General features: G+C 42.8%; 1 long non-coding RNA gene across 1 annotated transcript; it reads left to right on the top strand.

The window, feature by feature from the left end:
* Nucleotides 1-18,591: 18,591 nt before the first annotated feature.
* On the top strand, nucleotides 18,592-23,866 carry LOC129845256 (uncharacterized). The gene is made up of 4 exons (XR_008758031.1): nucleotides 18,592-19,074; nucleotides 20,755-20,888; nucleotides 21,047-21,140; nucleotides 23,576-23,866. It is a non-coding gene; the product is annotated as an uncharacterized LOC129845256 (long non-coding RNA).
* The last annotated feature ends 3,295 nt before the right edge of the window (nucleotides 23,867-27,161 follow it).

Below are 27,161 nucleotides of genomic sequence, written 5' to 3' on the forward strand. Positions count from 1 at the left end.
GCTCATAACATTGATACATTTTATAGAGTGGAAGTGTACTGGAAGTATTTTTTAATTTAGTTCAGCTGTAGAGACATTTTTGTAATTTGAGATGTTTTCTCCTAACCTTTATAAGCTGTAATTCTAATGTGAGGATAAATATTGTAATGTCACAGTGGTTAAAGCATTTTTAATTTGTCTCTTTGCCTCTATCACCGGTAGTGTAGTCAATGCCTCGGAGGAAACATTAAAACATAACTGCAGTGAGGATGGGTGATTAAGCTTGATGGAACAAGAGGACATGGCCAATGACAATTTCACATGTCAGGCCGTCTTGGTTTCTAAGACACAGATGGATACATCCCAACCCCCTCACTCTCCTTACACACATCTACACAGAACTGGCCTGAACAGAACATACTGTAGGCTAACATCACTGTACACCAATAAATATGAATCTTCCCTATAATATTCAAACATGCAACTTTGTGTCACGCCCTGGCCTTAGTATTCTTTGTTTTCTTTATTATTTTAGTTAGGTCAGGGTGTGACATGGGGAATGTTTGTGGGTTTTGTCTAGTTAAGGGTGTGTGTATTGTTTAGGGGGTTTTGTAGTAGGTATGGGGTAGTGTTCAGTGTAGGTGTTTAGGAAAGTCTATGGTTGCCTGATTTGGTTCTCAATCAGAGACAGCTGTTTATTGTTGTCTCTGATTGGGAGCCATATTTAAGGCAGCCATAGGCTTTAGGTGTTTGTGGGTAATTGTCTATGTTCTATGTTGCATGTGTGCACTTAGTTCTGTTTAGCGTCATGTTTGTTTTGTTCATTTTGTAAGTGTTTGTTTTTTCCTTCATTAAATGAAGATGTATTTTTCATGTGCTGTGCCTTGGTCCTCTCTTTCTCAAGAAGACGATCGTGACACTTTGTGAGTTTTGGTTGTAAACACTTGATGGGTATTTCAGTATGATTACGCAGGCAGGTAGCCTCTGACTGAATTTTTTGACATTTGTCAAATCTGTCAAACCGATTATTGCCGTTTCATTCTAAACCTTTTTTTCTAAAGAAAAGACTTGGACCATAAATCTAAAATGTCAAACTGTTAATGGTAAACTCACCACCAACACATGATTTAGGCCTAACAAAGTACATCACGGTTGGATAATCAAATGTTTCTCTAAAGCACAAACGTATACAGTACAGGTTCAGTAGGCTAGATAGAGAGTTCATGTCCAGGTTGAATATGCATCATGTTTAAATTCAAGCTCTAGTAACTGCTATGCCTACAGTAAGTAAAGTCACACACAGTCAAATGTCATGTATAATGGGCTCAGGTTAACTACAGTATGAGTTTAGCTTCAGGATAAATACAGTCTCTAGGCAACAAGCATAATGCTTAGGGTCCTTGCTTAAGCACAGTATCTAGATCATGACTTGACTGTTTTCCCTGTAATACGCCAGTGGTGTGTGGACTGTAAAGCCCAGACCTGGGTTCAAATAGAATTTGAAATCTTTCCAATACTTTCAGCATTGCGCTCTTACCTGCCTGGAGTGCCACTGCCAGATGGGTGGGACTTGCAGTTTTGGGACTTTTCTATTGGTCCATTAAGCCAGGCAAGCTCAATCAAGCCCAGCTATAGTATTTTCAATGATTTCAAATAGGATTTGAACCCCGGTCTGTTAAAGCCTGTGTGTCTGTCTACGTGGCGCCATGCCACTAAAGAAACAATATGCTAATCCGTCAACTGCTAATCTCTAGCGCCAGATCATGTCCATAATATTAAATTGAATTGTGGAGAGTAGGGGACATATGGGTGCTTTTGTGGGGCTCAAAATCCTGCCATGGACTACATTCTTAGGAGCATTAAAAGGCTAAACCTCATCCATCTTAAGGATTAAGGTAATATGTACTTAGAATCAGATTGAATAATCAGTCGCCAGGCAGTCATAAACAATGTCACTGGCTGGACCTGACAGATTGCTCCACTGATTGGGATTGATGGACCTTTCCAGTGATATTTGTGTGCCAAATGGACAGACTAGAGGAAAAGGTTGACATAATGGGATTTCTGCACTGCTTCACTTGGGTTCTCCACTGGGGCTTTCCCTGCATTAGCTTGGTTTAACACAATCTACATAGTTTCCTCCCTGAGGATTAAATTGCATGACGAGATGCGAAAGCTGTAAACCGTGATAAGTACAGTGCCTTCGGAAAGTATTCAGACCCCTTGACTTTTTCCATATTTTGTTACGTTACAGCCTTATTCTAAAAAATTTTTTTTTTAAATGTCCCTCATCAATCTATACACAATATCCCATAATGATAAAGCAAAAACAGGTTTCCATTTTTTTTTAATCAAACATGTAAAGAATATCATATTTACATAAGTATTCAGACCCTTTACTCAGTACTTTGTTGAAACAACTTAGGCAGCGATTACAGCTTCGAGTCTTATTGGGTATGATGCTACAAGCTTGGCACACCTGTATTTGGGGAGTTTATCCTATTCTTCTCTGTAGATCCTGTCAAGCTCTGTCAGGTTTGATGGAGAGCGTCGCTGCACAGCTATTTTCAGTGTCTCTCCAGAGATGTTAGATCGTGTTCAAGTCCGGGCTCTGGCTCGGCCACTCAAGGACATTCAGAGACTTGTCAGAAGCCACTCCTTCAAAAGCCACTCCTGTGCTGTCTTGAATGTGTGCCTAGGGTCGTTGTCCTGTTGGAAGGTGAACCTTCACCCCAGTCTGAGGTCCTGATCACTCTGGAGCAGGTTTACATCAAGGATCTCTCTGTACTTTGCTCTGTTCATCTTTCCCTCGATTCTGACTAGTCTCCCAGTCCCTGCCGCTGAAAAACTTCCCCAGGGTATGATGCTGCCACCACCATGCTTCACCGTAGGGATGGTGTCAGGTTTCCTCCAGACATGACCCTTGGCATTCAGGCCAAAGGGTTCAATCTTGGTTTCATCAGAACAGAGAATCTTGTTTCTCATGGTCTGAGGGTCCTTTAGGTGCCTTTTGACAAACTCCAAGCGGGCTGTCATGTGCCTTTTACTGAAGAGTGGCTTCCGTCTGGCCGCTCTACCATAAAGGCCTGATTGGTGGAGTGCTGCAGAGATGGTTGTCCTTCTGGATGGTTCTCCCATTTCTGACATGCACTGTCAACTGTGGGATCTGATATAAACAGGTGTGTGCCTTTCCAAATCATGTCCAATCAATTGAATTTACCACAGGTGGACTCCAATCAAGTGGAGGAACATCTCAAGGATGATCAATGGAAGCAGGATGCACCTGAGCTCAATTTCGAGTCTCATAGCAAAGGGTCTGAATACTTATGTAAATAAGGTATTTCTGTTTTTTTAAATATAAATATGCAAACATTTCTAAAAAACTGTTTCTCACTTTGTCATTACAGGGTATTGTGTGTAGATGAGGAAAAATATATTTAATCCATTTTAGAATAAGGCTGTAACCTAACAAAATAAAAATGTGGAAAAAGGGAAAGGGTGTGAATACTTTCCGAATGCACTGTATGTCCTCTGAATGCACTGTTACAGTATATAACACTACACACTGACTCGTTAGGGTTAGGCAGGGAGGGAAATACAAGCAGACTGTATTTGATGAGCTGATATTGGTGTCATAAGTGGGATCTCTTCTAATCACGGCTATAAGAATTTATTAAACCAAAACAAGGAAGAAATATCTGTGTGTGTCAGTTAATGACGTCGTCCAATCTCAAAGTTTAAATATAACTTATCAAAACTTTTCCCAGAACCCCTTGCTTCAGTGGAAAGTCTGGCACGGCCGATTGATAATTGGAGCTCTGTGTCATCATCCATGCGCTTCGGCATACTGTGGAGGGATGTCTGAGTCGCATTTATTCTTCAGATGAATGTGTTAATTAAAGAAATATCTCAGAGCTCGTTAACCCTCCACAGATACATAGTCCTCTCCTTAGAGCCCTTCCTTCGCCCACTCTAGCTACTGTAGCGTGTCCTCATGCCAGACATGCATGCACATACATGTGACACAAAACAGTGCAAAACTGTCACTGAAGCAGTGTCCCACAAATGAATGGTTAATAACCTCTTTTTGTGTCCATAGTCACAGAAACAATGAAAAAGCCCTGTGGCAGCTTACTAATGAGGTTACCCAAAAACCCGGCTGTCCCCAGCACTCATCATATTGGTTGGAGTTGTGGGAGGGGTGGCACTGCATTTGTATGCTGTTCAATAGGGAGTCATTCACGTCATGTTATTTTGGCTGTCAGAGTGGCCAAGAGGCGGAATGATTTGTACCCAATCTGCTCAAAGTCAGGTCGATACTGATCGATAGATTTTGTGTTTGACCTGTCAGCCATATTGTGGTCTAGTGCCAATGTAATGAGTTTTAGAGGATGATTTGAAATACCTATGTTCCTATGACAAGTTCCTTTTGTCATGCTGTTTCATGAAGGTAAATGTAGCTGAATTAGAATTCCATATTCTAAAACAACCCACATTGTCAAAGAGCATCCTTCCAATGCACTCTAGATATGGATTCCTCATATGAAATACAGTAAGTCACACACAGTCACACACACAGCATTCAAAAAGTAATGACAAACATATTTAATTTGTCCACTATGGCAGATTCCCCTTCAAGGGTACAAGAAAAGTAATATGTTTGATTTACAGTCGTAATTACAGATAGACTCCGTCACTGGCTATAACGGAAGAAATGGAGAAGACACCTTTATTTTTGTTGCCTGGTCTGAAGGTTTTGACAAGGCTTAATAGCTGTTAGCAAATGACTATTTATGGTGGTCAATAACAGGTATTTTACAGCTGCAGCATGGCAGTCAAGCTACCCCCTGACCCAGAAAACATTTATGCCTATCAATCATTGACTTTTTTTTCCCTCATCAGAAAATGATTGTAAAAGCATCAGTGGACAGTCGTTTTCTTTTCTCGCCTCAAGGTAAAGTAACGGTGCACTGCAGAGAGGGTTTGTTGTTGTTGTAGTGTCGGTAGTGAGCTATCAGATAGTTTCACTCAAAGCGTGGAGTGAGTGGAGTGCCCTCGAGTACACAAGCAATTGTGTGTAGGCCTCAAGTGAGTTCACCCACAGAAACATAATAGAACTCCTTGTCCTCCTCCAGCATGTCTTACAAGCCTTAATGAGATTAGACAAGCTCAGAAACAAATAGCCAAGCTCTCACCTCCACTTCACCTATTGCATTCTCTATCTGCGACCTCGACTTTGACTGGAATGTTCCCAGCCGCAAACGCAAATGCTGTGAAAGAGAAAAAATCCCCATCAGCTTGCAAACATTCGTCCAATATCATGCCTGGCTGTGGATGCACCCTGCTGATCAGCAATTTCAGCAGACGCACGCTGTCTTCCCAAACATTCCCAACGGGGGTTACAGTATATTATTTCAGCCTGGATGAGATGGGGAAATGATGAGAAAGAGGAGAGTAATTACTACGCTGGTTTGTTAAAGCAGACTTTGGCAAAACTGTTTAATGCAGCTCTTGGTATTGCTGTCCTGACTTCATGGGCCGTATATAGGACACCTCCCAAATGGCACCCTATTTCCTACATAGCACACTACTTTTGACCAGGCCCTGATCAAAGTAGTGCACTATATAGGGAATAGGGTTCCATGTGGGATGCATCCAAAGTATATTATACAGTAGGTCCAGGAAAGGAAGAAGGCATTAAGCTGGATCATTGCAGCTGATAGCTTTCCTCCCGCTCGCTGTGAGGCACTGATTCACAGCCATGTCAATTATTTACTTCTGTGTACAGACACATACTGCACACACACAAGCATGCACACACACACACACACACACCTTTATAGAAACACTCTATATAGGCTACAGTACACTGAAACACATAGAGCAACCAAACCGCCATAAACCTCTTCCTACGCACATCTCAGCCCCATACACACACATTCTCACGTACAACTACTAACCATCTCATCTAGCCTTACAGATAGAAACTTTTGCCAAGCTCCGTTGAAACCACCACTCCCCCCTCTCCTCTCGTCTTCTATCACCCCCAGGAAAATCAAACCCAGCAGCGACTCTTCCTCTCAGATCAAGGGAGATTTCTGTGGGAGTCAGTCTTATTTGCAGCCTCATTAACTCTGGAGGCAGGCCTCCACTGTGGCTAATATTCCCTCCCATCCTGCCAGGGCCCCCGATGAAAATCAATTATATTAATGTTAACAAAATATTCATACATCGAAAAGGGAGAGTGAGACAGAGCTGATGCTAGGTGGACCGTTAAGGCTAAAGCCTGTTAACCTCAGCTCTGACACAGCTCCTGATAGAAAAGCTACAGTAAGTCCATAGATTTGAACTCTGAGGTTTGCCATTGATTGTGTCAGTGTCGTCTATGAATGTTTTGACCAGATTGCTGCTACACCAGGATGTGACCCAAGTGGAACCCATTCCCTATATAGTGCACTACTTTTGATCAGAGCGCTATGGGCTCTGGTCAAAAGTGGCACACTATGTAGAGAATAGGGTGCCATTTAGGACAAAGCCTATATGATCAATGGTAAATGCTGTATCAGTGGATGGATGGAGGAGTACCACCCTAACGGGTGTGAAAAGCCCAGACAACCAAACTATCTATCAGCGATATTTAACTTTTTTGTTTTAGTACTGTGGTTACCTCATTGGATATGAAGGATCTATAGTATATAAGGTTATAGCACAATTATATAACAATACCAATATCCTTTATGATATTGAGCTATAAATACAGTGTACAGCGAATACAATCAGTTAAATCTAAAGGCTGTAAAGGCTGATAGAGTAATGGGAGAAATGTAACATTTCTACCAGACAGATTAAAATAACATATTTATTGGACTGACCCATTCAAATGCCTATACACAGTACATTACACATGTAGGAGTTATTTACAGTTGGTAGGTCATCTCTATGGCAGCAGGACTACACTAATTCATGGGTGTTAGCAAGGGCGTAGGAGCCGGGGGGACGGGGGGGACACCAGTCAAGAAGATAAAAAATATATATAATAATTAAGGAGTCTAAGGTTCTTGGCAACTGGCACATCACCCCTTGCAAATTAGCTGGCAAATTTGAGTGCTTTCAGCTTAGATGTCTTTAGCTTCATCACAGTGATTATGGGTCTTGACGGTGTGTTCAATGTGTTAAAGGGAAACTTCGCCGTTAGACACTATTTGGGGTGTTTTTCCAGTCTCCCTACTTAATTATGAGTGATGAGAGGTGTTTCAGACCAAATTATTTGAATAAAAAAAAATATTTGCGCTGGGAAAGTTCAACCAATGACGTCGTTGGTTGATTGAGCCTGCTGTCTGATCCAAAAATTCATGGAGTCATGTTTTTTAGCAATTATTGTGGCCCTTGTGTTTCGCCGATTACACAATCACATTAGCAGCGAGTAGATATGGTTGTCCTTGTTCAATAGAGCCATTGGACTTGTCTCAACGATGTTCCTACTCATTTTTCCTGGCTTTGTAAAGACTACAGCCTGACAGGAGTTCTACTTCCTTGTCCAATTGTGTTCCATCCCTTGAAGGCAGGCTTTTCAAAACGGGGGTGTTACTAGTTACTACAGGTTCACGTGAGCTATGATACCATGCACTGTCTATCTGAGATGGCTAGCTAAATAATTACAATTACTGCTTTTATTTATTCTTCTTTCCAAGGAGAGCTGGACGACTAAACAGTTTTTGACGTTCTTATACACACTAACATAGTATGTAACATAATGCCCTATTCATTTGAGTTCTTACTAGAGAGGGTCACTGCCGACCCCATGGAATGTGTGTGTGACCATCGAAATCTTGACACATATAGGGATAGAGGTGTGCTGGAGACGACCTCCAAGATCAACTGGCGGTGACGGTGGCGGTGGCGGTGGCGGTGGAGGGCAAATGACAAATAAGTAAGTTGTTTTGCTGTTGGTAGCTGTCTAGCAATATAGCTAAACTCTCTTTTCACACGAGGCAGTGTTGTTCAGTACAGTATAATTTCATGATCGATTCGGCCATTACAGGGCTTGCAATACCAATGCAAGCCGAGTTAGCCAAGTTGGGCTAGCTAGCTTTGTTTGCTGTACCCAAAATGTACTGTAGCCTACCTAGCCTCAGTGCATCTCATTAGGAGGACTAGGAACAAAACTGGAGAAATGTTTTGATGACGATGACGAAGACGAAGATTAAAGGAATGACTTTGCCTTTATTACTCATATTAGTCTTTGAGTAACTATACCTGTGTGTTGTGAGATGTGTAATATTCTGCATCGTGCTGTACAGTAAGAATACAGACAGTACACAATGGTTGCCCATGAAAGTCTAATAGCATTTTTGTCATTCTCTTACAGATAGTACCGCTTGGTGGCCTACAGATGGAGTTTGTTGTACATGGGGAGAAGCTAGGCACAGGACACCACATCCGCTTTGCCTGCATGTGTTGATGGGGCCATTCGAGCCATTCCAGCAATTCAAGCGGAGATGTGAAAGGTCCATAACAACAATCTCCTCTCGTTTCAAAGTGACTCTGAACACCTCACTGCACCCCCCAAACTCACCATATAATATGCAAGTATTCCCTTTGTAGAACTGTAGTATTTATTATAGGCGTTTGTACTATATGTTTCATCTATGTCATACATTGTCATAACAGTTTCTGCATACTGCTGTGTAAACTCACCTCGGTCTCCAGAGCAAATACATTTTGTCTTGAATACAAGCCATGTCTACTTATTTGCTACATTGACAGACTAATCTGTTTTATAGAAGCATTTTCACTTGCCAACAAATTAAAGTTGAAATGATACAGCAACTCCCTGCATCATTTATTATAGTGTCTTCCCACATGGGCTTCTAAGGCACTGTATTTGTTGTATACAAATAAAATGATCATACTTATACATACACTGAGTGTACAAAACACCTTCCTAATATTGAGATGCACCCCTCTTGCCCTCAAAACAGCCTCAATTCGTCGGGGCATGGACTACAAGGCGTTGAAAGCGTTCCACAGGGAGGCTGGCCCATGCTTCCCACAGTTGTGTCAAGTTGGCTGGATGTCATTTGGATGGTGGAACATTCTTGATACACACGGGAAACCCAGCACCATTGCAGTTCTTGTCACACTCAAACCGGTGTGCCTGGCACCTACTACCTACTACCATAAAAATGATTATTTAACCTGTATCCTCTCCTTCGTCTACACTGATTGAAGTTGATTTAACAGGTGACATCAATAAGGGATCATAGCTTTCACCTGGATTCACCTGTCATGGAAAGAGCAAGTGTTCCTAATGTTTTGTACACTCAGTGTATATGCACACACTTACAGTACATACATACATACATACCTACATACATATTACGTATACTGAACAAAATATAAACGCAACATGCAACAATTTCAACGATTTTACTGAGTTACAGTTCATATAAGGAAATCAGTCAATTGAAATAAATTCAATAGACGCTATATCTATGAATTTCTCATGACTGGGCTGGGGCGCAGCCATGAGTGGGCCTAAGAGGGCATAGGCCCACCCACTTGGGAGCCAGGCCCAGCCACTCAGAATTAGTTTTTCCCCACAAAAGGGCTTTATTACAGACAGAAATACTCCTCAGTTTCATCAGCTGTCCGGGTGGCTGGTCTCAGATGATCCCGCAGGTAAAGAAGCCAGATGTGGAGGTCCTGGGCTGGCGTGGTTAAACGTGGTCCGCTGTTGTGAGGCCTGTTGGACCTACTGCCAAATTATCTAAAACTACGTTGGAGGAGGCTTATGGTAGAGAAATTAACATTCAATTATCTGGCAACTGCTCTGGTGGACATTCCTGCAGTCAGCATGCCAATTGCACACTCCCTGAAAATATGAGACATCTTTGGCATTGTGTTGTGTGACAAAACTGCACATTTAAGAGTGGTCTTTTGTTTTTACCAGCACTAGGTGCACCTTGTAATGATCATGCTGTTTAATCAGCTTCTTGATATGCCACACCTGCCAGGTGGATGGATTATCTTGGCAAAGAAGAAGTTCACTAACAGGGATATAAACAAATGTGTGCTCAAAATTTGAAAGAAATAAGCTTTTTGTGCGTATGGAACATTTCTGGGATCTTTTATTTCAGCTCATGAAACATGGGACCAACACTTCACATGTTGCGTTTATAATTTTATTCATTATACATACACATTTGCATTCCTACTAAAATGAATACAATTGAAACACAAAAAACTAAAACCTTTCAGTTATACAACTTATCTTGTTGCGTCTTCCACACTTTGGAAATAAAACGTTTTCTTCATCACTACTCTAGAATAGTTCTGGTTTCTGTTGTTGCATTCTTTCAAACACGGTTTCTCTTAAATCATCATATAAAGTACAATAAAATAAAAAGAGCAGTTCATTCTCAATCTGCCCTGAATCGCAGGCTGTACATAGCCATTCTTCTTCATTTAGAGCAATGAACCTACCTACATCAATTACCAGAAGCAATATACCGGTTCTCAACTGGGCACACAAGGATCTTTGACTTCTTGTTAGTTGACAAGAGTCATACGGTTCTGCATCATATATGTTTTTAATCTGGTTATAAATTCTGAGTTTTGGTTTTAGCCATATATCAGGTGACCGTTTTTCTTTGGAGCTAAAGGTTAACTTGTGTTTGATCATGTTGACATTGCATCGTAACTTGTTTCCAAATATGTGTTGTAGATCAGCTTCCTTAAATATTGAGCTCCTTTGTTCCTTTGTCCAAGGGTAATTCTATGTGTTATTCTGTCCTCTGGCATATTGATAAGACAGTTCCATAACCTAATAATTTCCCCCCTATGTCTTATTACACTGGGCTCCCATCCCATGTCTCCTTGAATAGCAAAGTTTGGAGCACGTTTATGCACTCCAAGGAAACATAGTTTGGCTCTGTTTTGAATAGAGTTTGCTGTTTTGGCTTCTTTAGAACCCCATATTCCAGCAGCATAGTTCAATATAGGACACACACATGAATTATAGCCACTGTCTTTACAGATTTGAAATGTACTACCAATGGACCCTCTACATGCAGAATCAGATAGGGACTTCATACCCTTCTCAAAGGTTATATACTCATCAAAAAGGAAACCAATTTATTTATATGAGCAAGTGTACTTTAGGGGCATTGCTCCAAAAGAAAAGTCATAAATACTTCTTACTGTACGCTTTTTTCTGAAGTGCATTATCTGGGTTTTATCTTGGTTAATCATTATTCTCCACTTTGTACACCAAAGATTGAGAGTGTTCAACATACCGTACATTCCAAATCAATATCGTCTGCACACAGCAGTATTCCCAGAGCCGTGTCATCTAGATTAACTCCTAAATTAGCATGTTTGATTTCCTGGGCCAAGTCGTTTACAAAAGGGGCAAATAATGTTGGAGAAAGCACATCACCTTGTCTGACCCCAAACAGAGTGGGAAGCCATCCAGTCCTCAGATCATTTACCTGTACACAGGTGACTGGAGATCTATACAGGGCTTTAATTGCATCATAAAATCTTCCATCAATTTCCATTTTAATCAGTCTAAAAGCGAGGTCTCTATTCACCCAATCGAAAGCCTTCTAAAAATCAATAAAACAGGCAAAAGTTGGTTTTCTCTCTTGAATTCTAGCTTAAACCACTGTAGATCCAGTATATACAGTATGTGGTCTGTACAAGCTCTGGCTTTCCTAAAGCCATTCTGTTCATCAGCAAGCTGACCAGACAGTTCTAGATAGTGGGAGATCCTGTTATTTAGAATGCATGAATACAACTTACATATAGTGCTAATGAGACTAATCCCTCTATAGTTCAATGCGATTTCAGGGTACCTTTGGGAGGATTTTGGAAGAGGCTTGATTATGGATTTTAACCATACAGATGGAATGATAGCATTCTCAAATCAAGCCTGGAAGAGTCTGATAGCGGCGGAGCATTTGTAACATTTTAGGTGACTTCAAAACTTAATTAGATAAGTCATCAATTCCCGTGTCTTTCTTTGGTTTAATACGCTCAACCACCTTTCTGACTAATCTAAGACGGTGCATTTTAGGTAAAATAACAACTCAATGTTTATATCCCAGGACAAATTAGCTAGCAACAGCTAGCTAGCTAAATAGGAAGCAAGTGCAACCTAACTAGCTAAATTGCCATAAATGTTTAATGCTTTTCTACATGTCCCCAAATTAATGTAATCGGTTCAGAGTTTGTTCTGATATTTTAACCTGCGTGTCGTGATCGCGTTTGGTGTAGGGGGACAAAATACATTTATACACGATGGCGCACGATGGCGCACGCGTGCAGCCAGTTTGGGTTCCGTGTAATGTATCTAATTCCTTAGTCCAGAAGGGTTTACCCACTTTTGTACAATTTTAGTTTTCTGGATGTGTTTAAAAATGTCCCCTTAACACCGTCATCCAATTCATTATAATACACATCACAGAATGTCATACCAGGAGTAAATGCCATCTTGATTTTTCTGGTGTATTTCAAGTTGATCAATGAGCTCCAACAGAGCATTATAACACATACTAGGGGAATGGAAATGATCTGGTAGGTTTCTGAGTCTTCGCTTGATACATACATTAGACTAGCCTTCAGACATATCATTACAAACATCCCGATTGAACCCCAGCCTGAAATGTCAGACTCAACACAGTGGTCAGGTATTCTACAGCGATCCCCAATTAAAGACATACAGTCAACTCCCACACTTTCCGACAGCTCATTAGGGGTAAAGACATTATACTCAAAACATGTATTTAAACAGTCATGGGGGGTAATGATGTTATCAACAACCTTTTTCCCTTTTGTAGAGATTGATGTGAAATTATCTTTCTCAGGGGATATTCTTCCATTTAGAATACAGCCTTTTGAATCCTTTAGGAATTCCAGTAAGGTTTCACCATGCTTATTTAACACAGTGTCTAAGTTGGACCTGGGTGCAACATTATCACCATCCTGTATACAGTCTTCCAAACCAGCAATACAACTATTTACATTTCCAGAGGTAAATAGCGTCAACCTCCGAAAAAGTATAAATTTGAGCCAACAGGTGGCTAAAGAAAGTTTGAGAATCACATCCTGATGTAGAACCCACAGGAGGAAAATCATGGGAGACAATAACAAAACAATATTCCGATAGTGAATGCTCAAATCTCAGTCCCATTATGACATCTACTGATTTGTCAATCACATTAATTATAGGACTCGCGTATCTTGTTTCTAACAAAAAGTCAAACTCCACCAGATCCTTTAGGTGCTCTTACATGCGTTTTCCTATTATGTCCAAACCAAGTGTACCTGTCTATTTCTAATGAACGCTGACCTGTTAGATGTGTCTCATTCAGGGATATAATGTCAGGATTCAGTGAAAGTAACATCAATTGTCTTTCTCTGCAGCTCCTGGCCCCTGCTACCAGCATCAAGACCAAATGGAGACCGTTGCATCACTCGCCCACTCCCAGTGATGTAGATTCCCGGTCGGAATCTCCCGAAGAAGAGTTCTGAAGATCAGATCAATGAGTCGCTCCGTGTGTGACTTTGACGATCGTAGATAGACCCTGCTGAACCTTTCGTCTCTCCTTAGCCTTTGGGTCTGCTGAAGGACAGCCACTTTCTCCAGGAAAGAGCATAGTTCCAGCTTGATCACACCTGGGCCCCCGGCCTCTCGCCCGCATCCGCTCTGTAGCTACTAACACAGGCATCCGTTCTGTAGCTACTAACACAGGCATCCGCTCTGTAGCTACTAACACAGGCATCCGCTCTGTAGCTACTAACACAGGCATCCGCTCTGTAGCTACTAACACAGGCATCCGCTCTGTAGCTACTAACACAGACATCCGCTCTGTAGCTACTAACACAGACATCCGCTCTGTAGCTACTAACACAGACATCCGCTCTGTAGCTACTAACACAGACATCCGCTCTGTAGCTACTAACACAGACATCCGCTCTGTAGCTACTAACACAGGCATCCGCTCTGTAGCTACTAACACAGACATCCGCTCTGTAGCTACTAACACAGACATCCGCTCTGTAGCTACTAACTCAGGCATCCGCTCTGTAGCTACTAACACAGGCATCCGCTCTGTAGCTACTAACACAGGCATCCACTCTGTAGCTACTAACACAGACATCCGCTCTGTAGCTACTAACACAGACATCCGCTCTGTAGCTACTAACACAGACATCCGCTCTGTAGCTACTAACACAGGCATCCGCTCTGTAGCTACTAACACTGACATCCGCTCTGTAGCTACTAACACAGACATCCGCTCTGTAGCTACTAACACAGGCATCCGCTCTGTAGCTACTAACACTGACATCCGCTCTGTAGCTACTAACACAGGCATCCGCTCTGGAGCTACTAACACAGGCATCCGCTCTGTAGCTACTAACACAGGCATCCGCTCTGTAGCTACTAACACAGACATCCGCTCTGTAGCTACTAACACAGACATCCGCTCTGTAGCTACTAACACAGGCATCCGCTCTGGAGCTACTAACACAGGCATCCGCTCTGTAGCTACTAACACAGACATCCGCTCTGGAGCTACTAACACAGACATCCGCTCTGTAGCTACTAACACAGACATCCGCTCTGTAGCTACTAACACAGACATCCGCTCTGTAGCTACTAACACAGGCATCCGCTCTGTAGCTACTAACACAGGCATCCGCTCTGTAGCTACTAACACAGACATCCGCTCTGTAGCTACTAACACAGGCATCCGCTCTGTAGCTACTAACACAGACATCCGCTCTGTAGCTACTAACACAGACATCCGCTCTGTAGCTACTAACACAGACATCTGCTCTGTAGCTACTAACACAGACATCCGCTCTGTAGCTACTAACACAGGCATCCGCTCTGTAGCTACTAACACAGGCATCCGCTCTGTAGCTACTAACACAGGCATCCGCTCTGTAGCTACTAACACAGACATCCGCTCTGGAACTACTAACACAGACATCCGCTCTGTAGCTACTAACACAGGCATCCGCTCTGTAGCTACTAACACAGGCATCTGCTCTGGAGCTACTAACACAGGCATCCGCTCTGGAGCTACTAACACAGACATCCGCTCTGTAGCTACTAACACAGACATCCGCTCTGGAGCTACTAACACAGGCATCCGCTCTGGAGCTACTAACACAGGTCAGACTGGATCCCCTCCGTCAGAAGTCTCCATCGCATCCTCTCCCTCTTCCAAAATTAGGCCTGCTATAATGATGGACACCTCAGGGTCGAATTTAGTGGAGGGGTTTGAGTTTATATCAAACTCCATTATATACATACACTACATAACCAAAGATATGTGGACACCTGCTCCTCAAACATCTCATTCCAAAAGCATGGGCATTAATATGGAGTTGCCCCACCCACCCTTTACTATAATAACAGCCTCCATTCTTCCAGGAAAGCTTTCCACTAGATGTTGGAACATTGCTGCGGGGACTTGCTTCCATTCAGCCACAAGAACATTAGTGAGGTCAGGTACTGATGTTGGGCAATTAGGACTGGCTCACAGTCGGCGTTCCTATTCATCCCAAAGGTGTCTGATGGGGTTCAGGTCAGGGCTTTGTGCAGGCCAGCCAAGTTCTTCCACACCGATCTCAACAAACCATTTCTGTATGGACCTCGCTTTGTGCACAGGGGCATTCTTATGCTGAAACAGGAAAGGGCCAACCCCAAACTGTTGCCACAAAGTTGGAAGCACAGAATTGTCTAGAATGTCATTGTATGCTGTAGCATTAAGATTTCCCTTCACTGGAACTAAGGGGCCTAGCTCGAACCATGAAAAACAGCTCCAGACCATTATTCCTTCTCCACCAAACTAGGCACTACAGTTGGCACTATGCATTTGCGCAGGTAGAATTTTCCTGGCATCCGCCAAACCCAGATTCGTCTGTCAGACTACCAGATGGTGAAGCGTGATTCACTGCACCAGAGTTCAATGGCGGCGAGCTTTACACCACTCCAGCCAACGCTTGGCATTGCGCATGGTGATCTTAGGCTTGTGAGCGGCTGCTCGGCCATGGAAACCCATTTCATGAAGCTCCAGACAAACAAGAACTGTTTTACGGTTCTTGTTTGTCTTCACGGATGTTGCTTCCAGAGGAAGTTTGGAACTCGGTAGTGAGTGTTGCAACCAAAGACAGACGATTTTCACGCATTACACGCTTCAGCACTCGGCGGTCCCATTCTGTGAGGTTGTGTGGCCTACCACTTCATGGCTGAGCCGTTGTTGCTCCTAGACATTGCCACAGAAATTTGACGAACTGACTTGTTGGAAAGGTGGCATCCTATGACGGCGCCACGTTGAAAGTCACTGAGCTCTTCAGTAAGGCCATTCTACTGCCAATGTTTTCCTATGGAGATTGCATGGCGGTGTGCTCTATTTTATACACCTGTCAGCAATGGGTGAGGCTGAAAGAGCCGAATCCACTAATTTGAAGGGGTGTACACGCTTTTGTAAATATAGTGTATGTACAAGAGCTAGCATTATCTTTACCACAATGCACAATGCAGAGCATACTAAGCCTTCTATATTATACTACAACATCAGTCTAACTGAACATGGATGTTGTGTTGGGGTCCTGAATGTTCTTCAGCTAATGAAGCTCGTGTTGGGCAATGGCAGCTGGGCTGGCAGAACTTGAGCTCCATGACCTAGGACTGTCTCTTGCCAGCCCCGTGCAGTCTTTTCCTATTCTGAGTCAGATGATGTTGAGCTTGAGCTTTTTCCCGATTGATAGATTTATCCAAATTTACAAATACACCATGACAGCGCAATACACAAGGGGTGGAACAGTGGCAAAGGTACCCACAGGACAAACAGAATAATATTAGTCTGAGGAGAGATTAAATAGCATTAATACAACAAAAATAATTCTAAACACACCTTTAGTTTACAAAGTTAAACAGGATCTGTACTCAAGGTTGGGTAGGTTACTTTCTAAATGTAATCCGTTACAGTTCCTAGTTACTTGTTCAAAATTGTAATCAGTAATGTAACTTTTGGAATACCTAAACTCAGTAATGTAGTCTGATTACATTCAGATACGTAGATTACTTTCCTCTTAAGAGACATTAGAAGAAGACAAAAATTTATGTTACCAATTGAACAACATCTTTTGCAGGATAAATCGATGTTAAAGTTAAAGTTTACATAGCTGGCCATATGGATGTTACATTTTACTTTATGGGTTGGTTATGTAGGCTTCTTCTAACCCATCGCTTTCTACAACATATAATAATATTATTGAATTATATCTTTACATTAATATATATCATTTCTAAGTCCAAAAATGGATGTAGAAACTACAGATTGCCCCTTTAAGTCTATCAAAAGTGTGCGAGTTTGAGCATGTGTCCATTAGGCCTATGGATGTATTTTTTTATCAGCATGAATTACATTGAGCAATAAAATCCCCACTTTTATTCCATAGGCTGGGATCCGCACTATGCAGCTGTTGCAAGAGCGCATTTTTCACTGGCTGTCCACTGGTTTCATAAACAATGATAGGAAGCTTAAACTTATTGTATTCAACCATTCTTGGTTCTTGGTAACATGTTATTGTCATGACATCAGGAATCATATGGGAAGGAGAAGGGCCACAGTCTGGTACAAGTCAACAGGACAGCCGTGAGTTGAGAAGGAGTGAGGAATTTGGGCCGAGGTCAGGTCAGATGAAGTGAGGAAGAACAGATATCACTAAAATTCTGTCTAGCAACAGATATGTATTGCATGTTCAGATGTGTAAGGAGGAGACTCAGCATAGGAGGAAGGGTTAAATACCAGTGCTTGTGTGAAGATGTCTTTGTCTGTTCAGCTGTCTGACCCATTGGGTGAATAAACTTGGTTTGAGCTTTATAAACTCAATTTTTCTCCAATTTAGACTTCAAGCTTTGCATCAACAATCAACTAAGCCTCCATAATACAGAGTACTACAATATAAGTTGTAGCCTACTTACAGCGCATTCGGAATCTATTCAGACGACTTGAATTTTTCCACATTCTGTTACATTACAGCCTTATTCTAAAAGGTATAAATTGTTTTTTTCCCCTCATCCATCCACACACAATACCCCATAATGACAAAGCAAAAACTGTTGTTTTTTTAAAATTGCAAATTCATAAAAAAACAACAACTGAAATATCATATATACATAATTATTCAGACCCTTTACTCAGTACTTTGTTGAAGCACCTCTGGCTGGGATTACAGCCTTGAGTGTTCTTGGGTATGACACTTCAAGCTTGGCACATCTGTATTTGGGGGAGTTTCTCCCATTCTTCTCTGCAGATCCCCTCAAGCTCTGTCAGGTTGGATGGGGAGTGTTGCTGCATATCTATTTTCAGGTCTCTCCAGAGATGTTCAGGTTCAAGTACGGGCTCTGGCTGGGCCACTAAGGGACATTCATAGACTTGTCCCGAAGCCACTCCTGCGTTGTCTTGGCTGTGTGCTTCGGGTCATTGTCCTGTTGGAATGTGAACCTTCACCCTAGTCTGAGGTCCTGAGCACTATAGAGCAGGTTTTCATCAAGGATTTCTTTGTACTTTGCTCTGTTCATCTTTCCCTCGATTCTGACTAGTCTCCCAGTCCCTGCCGCTGAAAAACACCCCCACAGCATGATGCTGCCACCACCACCATGCTTCACCGTAGGGATGGTGCCAGGTTTCCTCCAGACGTGACGCTTGGCATTCAGGCCAAAGAGTTCAATCTTGGTTTCATCAAACCAGAGAATCATGTTTCTCATGGTCAGAGTCCTTCAGGTGCCTTTTGGCAAACTCCAAGCGGGCTGTCATGTGCCTTTTATTGAGGAGTTGCTTCCTTCTGGCCACTATCATAAAGACATGATTGATTGAGCCTAGGCCTTGGTCGAAAGGTGGGTACAGTGACTTGAAGAACATCGATCGTTCAGCTAAACGGCAAAAAACAAGCAGGGGGCATATAAATGCCCACAGCAGATTCAAGCTTCTGGGAAAAAGCTGCAGCGATAGACAACACAACGAGAGGGAAAGTTCTGCCAACAAGGGCAACTACAAGGAGTTTGCAGAGGTAATTGCACGTTACGACGCTTTACTTGCTGAACATATCGAAGTTTCGACTGTGTTTTCTAGGATGTCGTAAACAAGTCCGAACGATTTGATAGCTTCCATTGCATCATCCATTAAAATGTAGATTAAAAAGAGAGAGTTTGACGCAGCGCATTTTTTCGAATCTGCTCATGTAGGCTTTCCACTTTCCTCCGGTATCTATTTAGCAAAGATGATAATACATAATCACTCCGGACAGACACAAGCAAAAACTCATGACATAAATGTAGCAGCAGCCTAGGCTACACGTAAACATTAGAAATGGGACATGCTGTATGGGATGAAAACGAGACAATCTTTCAGTCTGATCAACTGTAGGCTACTAATAAGAGCTGCTGCATAACGTTACATCCTATGCGCCCTTTCCATCTGGTCAAGGTAAACTAATTGGTAATGTTTATAGTCCATTTGTGTGTCAGGAGAAAATATAAATGTGATCAAATGTTGTTCATATTCAAAATTGGGTTGGCTAGGCTGCCCATACGTGATTAACTGGAATTAATCAGTCAACATAATAGTGATGACAGATGTGAGTAAATGTTTTATAAGGCCCACAGTTGCATAGGACTGCATGATTCAAACATGCATAAAGCTAGCTCAGCCCTGTGAGTTATATTGTCTATCTGTTGTTGTCTATGTGTCTGGTAGAGGAAATCCCCCTCCTAATCTAGTCTAAATATAATTTTTATGAACAAATATAAGGTAGCTGCAGTTTGACAGGGTTTTCATCCCCCCCAGGACCAGGAGTTTTTTTCAGGAGTTTTTAAAAATCATGTGACCTGATTAGGAACAACTGGTCACATCATAGCCCATATAAAACCTTTTATTTGTATTTTTTTTACCCCCTTTTCTCCTCAATTTTCGTGGTATCCAATTGTTAGTAGTTACTATCTTGTCTCAGCGCTACAACTCCCGTACGGGCTCGGGAGAGACGAAGGTCGAAAGCCATGCATCCTCTGAAACACAACCCAACCAAGCCAAGCCGCTTGGCTTCTTAACACAGCGCGCATCCAACCCGGAAGCCAGCCGCACCAATGTGTCGGAGGAAACACCATGCACCTGGCGACCTGGTTAGCGCGCACTGCGCCCGGCCCGCCACAGGAGTCGCTAGTGCGTGATGAGACAAGGATATCCCTACCGGCCAAACCCTCCCTAACCCGGACGACGCTAGGCCAATTGTGCATCGCCCCATAGACCTCCCGGTCGCGGCCGGCTGTGACAGAGCCTGGGCGCGAACCCAGAGTCTCTGGTGGCACAGCTAGACCACTGCGCCACCCGGGAGGCCCCCATATAAAACCTTTTAACAACTGATTAATCACTGTCATACCAGAGTTTTCCTTGTTATGGTAACATACAGTATAAGGAAAATCTCCAGGCCAAAGAGGGTAAAAATTGCCCCACCGTACCGATGGTGCCACCAGTCTGCTTGCAGTTGTCAGTTATTGTCAGGTATGTGGATGATCAGGGCTTTATTCAGGAACATTTCTTGGGCTATTTTGATGTGTCAAGTGGGTGAGATGCGCAGCCTGTGTTAGACTTTATGCATTTTTAGATGTCTGAGTTTACCTTCATAGAGAAACTCGTTGTCCAAACCTACGTTGGCGCAGCTATGATGGAAAGTATCTGCTATTTGTATTTACAGCTAAGTCCACTCCTGTTTCCCGATTAAGAGGTCATGACCACTACCATTCTCAACTATCTCCTGACATGAACTGAAGCCACGTCTCATGTGCCCACTCTTCCACCGGCACATTGAATGTTTCCTCTCCAAGCATTGTGAGTACCCCTATCAATTTTCTCTCTTTACTGTATGTAGAGTCAATCACATACACAATCACATTATTACACATCAATGATTTTACTCCTTGCTTGGACTAACTCATTCTTAGCTTTTTTGTCTAACTGTGTATTGTTTTTGTTTTTTGTCTTCCCAGTCAAATCCTGTCCTGCACTGGTCAAGCCTCTGAACACCTCAACTCATGCCTCATACCCCATTCAATCACTGCTGTGATCCCTTTCCAACATGGTGTAAGTAGCCCTCTCATTCCCATTTCCCATAACATTGTACTATAAATGTCTTTATTAAATGCTTTAGGTTCAAGTAATTAGTCTGACGATTTTTGAAACACCCTTTGTCATCTCCATGCGTTCCGCACCTTTACCGTGGGTCTCCCATCCTCCTCAGTTTCTCAAGTCACCAGCCTCCACTGCTCTCCAAGCTCATAGGGTTCATAGACTGATGATCTGTCATAGCGTGAATCAATCTGAATGATCAAATATCATCTCTGCTGAAATGATAGCAGCTTAAGTCTAGAGGGTGTATTGCATGTGTTAACTTAATGCAGGATAGAGGCAGCCATGATACTATTTCATTTTTATAGTTGTGTAGGGTATCATTTGTGTGTGTGTGTGTGTGTGTGTGTGTGTGTGTGTGTGTGTGTGTGTGTGTGTGTGTGTGTGTGTGTGTGTGTGTGTGTGTGTGTGTGTGTGTGTGTGTGTGTGTGTGTGTGTGTGTGTGTGTGTGTGTGTGTGTGTGTGTGTGTGTGTGGTATTCAGTACAGTATGAATGATCATGGCCTTAAGACTGATTGGACCGTAGCAGAGTAAGTGCTCCTCTGCATGGCACCCCTTTTATACATGCCCATTGGTAAGTTAGGATTTATTTTGCATCCTTTTCTCAAAAGTCACTAAAAAGCATTTAAAATCTGTTTTTCAAATAAAATTCCACCCCCGGCCTCCCGTAGAGAAATGTTTGTCCCCCCAATCCAAAAAACATTCCTTATCCCAGAATACTTCAACTGGTGACTATCTGGAAGAATAAAGAAAAAGGAGCACTCTGTTGTTGTTTAAATCCGATAGATTTATTGACGGGACAAGTAAACAATCGGCTTACGTTTCGGCATGAATCGCCTTCATCAGAGCCTCCTGAGATAAGGACCGTTTTTGGGAATTCAAGTCTCTCAGTTGAGCACCTGATTTCCCCCTTTTTCGTTCAAGTTGGGCTGAAGCGCATTTGGGTTATACCTTCTTTCCACCCCCTTGTCAGAGCCGCTCCTACACCCCTGGGTGGACGTTAGTCCTCTCAGCTGACCCTATCTGTCTAATTTTTTTGAAGACTTTAGGATATACAGACATATTTATTGTTCACTAAAGGCCAACGGGTATAATGCCTTAGAAGCAGTCATAATGCATGGTAAAAATGTATGACACCTTGGTAGAGTCTGCAGTGCTGTCTGTGATATGTTCATATGTCTCTGTATTGTCCCTGTATCTGTCTTTGGCTGAGGACAAATTCATTTTACCCTCTGGGTGTCAATAAAGTTTTATTCATTCAATCATTCTTAGTGACTCATCATGATCCTGAGTTATTCTTAGCCATTTTGAGTCTGTTGAAAAAGGAACTCATGAAATAACATAAGCTATAAGGAGATGTCAAAACAGTATAAAGGCTCATAGCTGCTTATAACAAGTAATAATGCACTATAAATGCGTTTATTAAAGTGTGACAAAATCTTCCTCTATGTCTATCTCTAGTATGTGTATCACTATGTATTGCACTAGGGCTCTGGTTAAATGTAGTATAGTGGGGAATAGTGTGCCATTTGGGACACAGCCACTGTACCGTGGCCACGGGGCCTTGGGAGGGCTAAAGACCCAGCTGGCAGTCACTCCGATCGGCCCTGAACTTCACATCAGAGTGGCTCTCGCAACATGGGGCTCCCATCAATACTTTATCAGGGCTATCTGTGGCGGCAGGGCCTGACGTTGGCATTTCACAGGTGGCTACGTGCACAGCAGGCTGCCTCTGCCTTTAAAGAGCCTCTGACACAACAGCAGCCAGAGGGACAGCACTGACACTGACAGCTCTGGCTCCAGTCAGGACTAGAAACAACAGTCACCAGTCACAGTAATGAGTATAGGATCAGCATGACAGTTGTGGGTGGAGATGGTAAGGTTTTCTTAAAGCTGTGGTCAACCTGTCTATTGTTTAAAGAAAGGTAGGGGTGTGTGCATAGAGATCCTATTTAATTATACGGAACAAAAATATAAACGCAACATGCAAAGTGTTGGTCCCATGTTTCATGAACTGAAATAAAAGATCCCAGAAATGTTCCATATCCATATGTTTATTTCTCTAAAATGTTGTGCACAACATTGTTTATATCCATGTTAGGGAGCATTTCTCCTTCGCCATCTCTCCTTCCACCTGACAGGTGTGGCATATCAAGAAGCTGATTAAACTGCATGATCATTATACAGGTTCATCTAGACCACACTCTAAAATGTGCAGTTTTGTCACACAACACAATGCCACAGATGTCTCAAGTTTTGAGGGAGTGTGCAATTGGCATGCTGACTGGAGGAATGTCCACCAGAGCTGTTGCCAGATAATTTCATTTTAATTTCTCTACAATAAGCCGCCTCCAATTTCATTTTAAAGAATTTGGCTGTATGTCCAACAGGCCTCACAACCGCAGACCACGTGTAACCATGCCAGCCCAGGACCTCCACATCTGGCTTCTTTACCTGCGGGATCATCTGAGACCAGCCACCCGGACAGCTGATGAAACTGAGGAGTATTTCTGTCTGTAATAAAGCCCTTTTGTGGGGAAAAACTCATTCTGAGTGGCTGGGCTGCTCCCCAGTGGGCGGGCCTATGCCCTCCCAGGCCCACCCATGTGAAATCCATAGATTATTTAAATTGACTGATTTCCTTATATGATCTGTAACTCAGTAAAATCTTTTAAATTAAACTGTTGCATTTATATTTTTGTTCAGTATAAGTATTCTAATTCTGTGTGTGTGTGTGTGTGTAACAGTATAACTTTAAACCGTCCCCTCGCCCCGACACGGGCGCGAACCAGGGACCCTCTGCACACATCAACAACTGACACCCACGAAGCGTCGTTACCCATTGCTCCACAAAAGCCACGGCCCTTGCAAAGCAAGGGGCAACCCTACTTAAAGTCTCAGAGCAAGTGACGTAACTGATTGAAATGCTACTAGCGCGTACCCGCTAACTAGCTAGCCATTTCACATCCGTTACACTCACCCCCCTTTCAACCTCCTCCTTTTCCGCAGCAACCAGTGATCCGGGTCACGGCACCAATGTAACAGTATAACTTTAAACCGTCCACATCCGTTACATGTGTGTGTGTGTGTGTGTGTGTGTGTGTGTGTGTGTGTGTGTGTGTGTGTGTGTGTGTGTGTGTGTGTGTGTGTGTGTGTGTGTGTGTGTGTGTGTGTGTGTGTGTGTGTGTGTGTGTGCGTGTGTGCGCGTGTTTGAAGTTTTATTAGTCATATATACAAGATACACATGGTTTACTCCGTCCAATGAAATGCTTACTTTCAGGTTCCTTCTGGACAATGCAACAACAATAAGAAATAATACAAGATAAGAATACGAACATAAAGTAAATGGCTCAGTAGAATAGAATCAACATTTCAGCTTAAGTATAATACAGGAAGGCACAATTTCTAGTCCAATTTTTTGTGTTTTAGGGAAGGGATAGGTGCCAGTGTATAAATGGTGCAGTATTTAGCAATAAGAGTCTGATAGCAACAGTTGTGATGTGTGTGTAGCATGAATGTGTGTGTGTGGTGTGTGTTTGTGTGAGAGAGAGAGGGGGGGGCTAGCCTCAGGTGAACCTGTAGAGGCAGCCATGGCAGCACGTCTGGACGATGAACCTGAATAACACATAACTTAAGGTTACTTGCGTCACCCCTGTTCTCTGATATTATGAGTGAGACATCTAACTAAATACTGTGTGTGTGTGTGTGTGCGCGCTAAGGTGTGGAGAGTCAGTGCAGGTGGTCAGTCCAGTTCAAGTGTTGAGCAGTCTGATGGCTTGTAGATAGAAACTCTCTGAGCCTCTTGGTATCAGACCTCATGCTCCGATAACGTCTGTCCAACGGTAAGGAAGTGAACAGCTCAGGGCTGGGGTGATGCTGCAGGCCTTCCTCAGGCACCATTTTAAGTAGATGTCCTGGATGGGTGGGAGCGTGGTCCAGAAGATGTACTGGGCCGTCTTCACCACCCGCTGGAGGGCCTTCTAGTCGTGGACGGAGCAATTCCCGTTCCAGGCCGTTACGCAACCGGTCAGGATGCTCTCGATGGTGCAGCAGTAGTATCTGGAGAGGACCCGGGGTGGCATTCTGAATCTTTTAAGCCGCCTTAGGCAGTAGAGACCTTGTTGCGCCTTCTTGATAAGAGTGGTGGTGGTGTTGGTCCATGTCAAGTCCTCGGTGATGTGCCGAGGAACTTAAAACTGCTGACTCTTTCTACTGCAATCCCGTTGATGTGGATCGGGGCATGTTCCCTTTGCTTCCTGAAGTCAACAATCAACTCCTTTGTTTTGCTGGCGTTGAGGGAGAGGTTGTTATCCTGGCACCACAATGCCCCTGTGTGTGTGTGTGTGTGTGTGTGTGTGTGTGTGTGTGTGTGTGTGTGTGTGTGTGTGTGTGTGTGCGTGCGTGCGTGCGTGCGTGCGTGCGTGTGTGTGTGCGCGCGCGTGCGTGTGTGCGTGCGTGTGTACGTGCACCTGTGAGAGACAGAAAGAAAGAGAGAAATAAAGAAAGGGAGAGGCACTGTAGAGAGAGACCTTATTCTCTACCTCGTCTTCTCCAAAGGGGGTAGCAGCAGCAGCAGCAGGCCTGTGTGTGTTGGTACGCTGATTAGGCCAGTGGAGCACCTAACAGCTGGAGTCCTGCTCTGCTCTGCTCAGGGAGGCGGCAGGGAGGGAGGGAAGTGGTGCAGGGATGAGCCAGGTTTGGCAGAATTTCAAATGGGGGAAGAAATAAGCCTTTAAAGCATTCTGATGACTGAAGGCAGGCAGAGAGACACATCTTTGATTCAGACTCTCCTGAGTCTTCTTTGTTTTAAAGGAGGGAGCCCTCCTCTCACTCAAATCACCTCAAGACAACTTGTATCTTTAGAGAGTTACTTTTGAACTTGGGTATTAAAATGGAAACTTTGAGCGAGTGAAACCTCCTTTTCTTTTGAGACATGCCTCTAATATAATTCCTTTGTCTGAATGCATTTCTTTTTTCGTCTTAAAAAGCATAGCATCTTTGGATTGCATTAGTCTTCATGAAGTAGAGGTTATTGTAGACGAGTGAAAGTAAGATTTACTGAAATATTTGAAATACAAGACAGCCTTTTCTTTTTTCTTATACCACTTGATATTGTACTGTATGCCTTTCTTGTACTTGCATTACTGGTTTTAATTGAGCTTTGGTGTTCATATTGCATTCAAATATGAGACACAATGAGTCATATTCTTTCTAACCTACACACTGTGTTCCTAGTTTTATCACCACTAACTTCTATATCATCGCCCAGATGCCTATCTTCCCATTCCCACAGAAGTTATATTTTGGTCCTTTGTAGCTCAGTTGGTAGAGCATGGCGCTTGTAATGCCAGGATAATGGGTTTGATTCCCGGGACCACCCATACATAAAATGTATGCACGCATGACTCTAAGTCGCTTGGACAAAATCGTCTGGTAAATGGCATATATTATTGTATATTATATATATTATTATGTACTTTTCCATTATTGAATTTCCAGTAGCGCATTCGATAATTTTCCTAAGAACTTCTTATGAATAATAAATGTATTTTTTTTATACAGGAAACACAAAAGGAGGCTGAGGAGGAGGAGGATGATAATAATTCCTGGGGAAGCTAGACCAGCACAACAGGCTCCCTGGAGACCAAACAGATGTTTACATTTGAGCTGCATCAAAGACACATCACAAAACATGCCAATGATGCCAGCGAGCCCCAGGAAGGAAGGCCTGCCTAGCTTGTCACAAAAACATCTTCTCAGGTTTGCTGCTTGATGCTGCTAAATTCATTAATGAGCGAGAATTTGAGAGAAGACAAGACAAGCACTTCCTCAAACAAGGTTTTGAGATGGAAGTGAAGTGACTATGTGAGCTTTTGTGGTTAATCTAAATTAACCTGTGAAGAAATGAGACACTCTAGACACATGGAATATTGGTGAGATTAAAGGTGCTACACATACAATTGTATTTTTATTTTC

This window comes from Salvelinus fontinalis, chromosome 3 (assembly GCF_029448725.1).
Source record: "Salvelinus fontinalis isolate EN_2023a chromosome 3, ASM2944872v1, whole genome shotgun sequence".
Lineage (NCBI taxonomy): Eukaryota > Metazoa > Chordata > Actinopteri > Salmoniformes > Salmonidae > Salvelinus > Salvelinus fontinalis.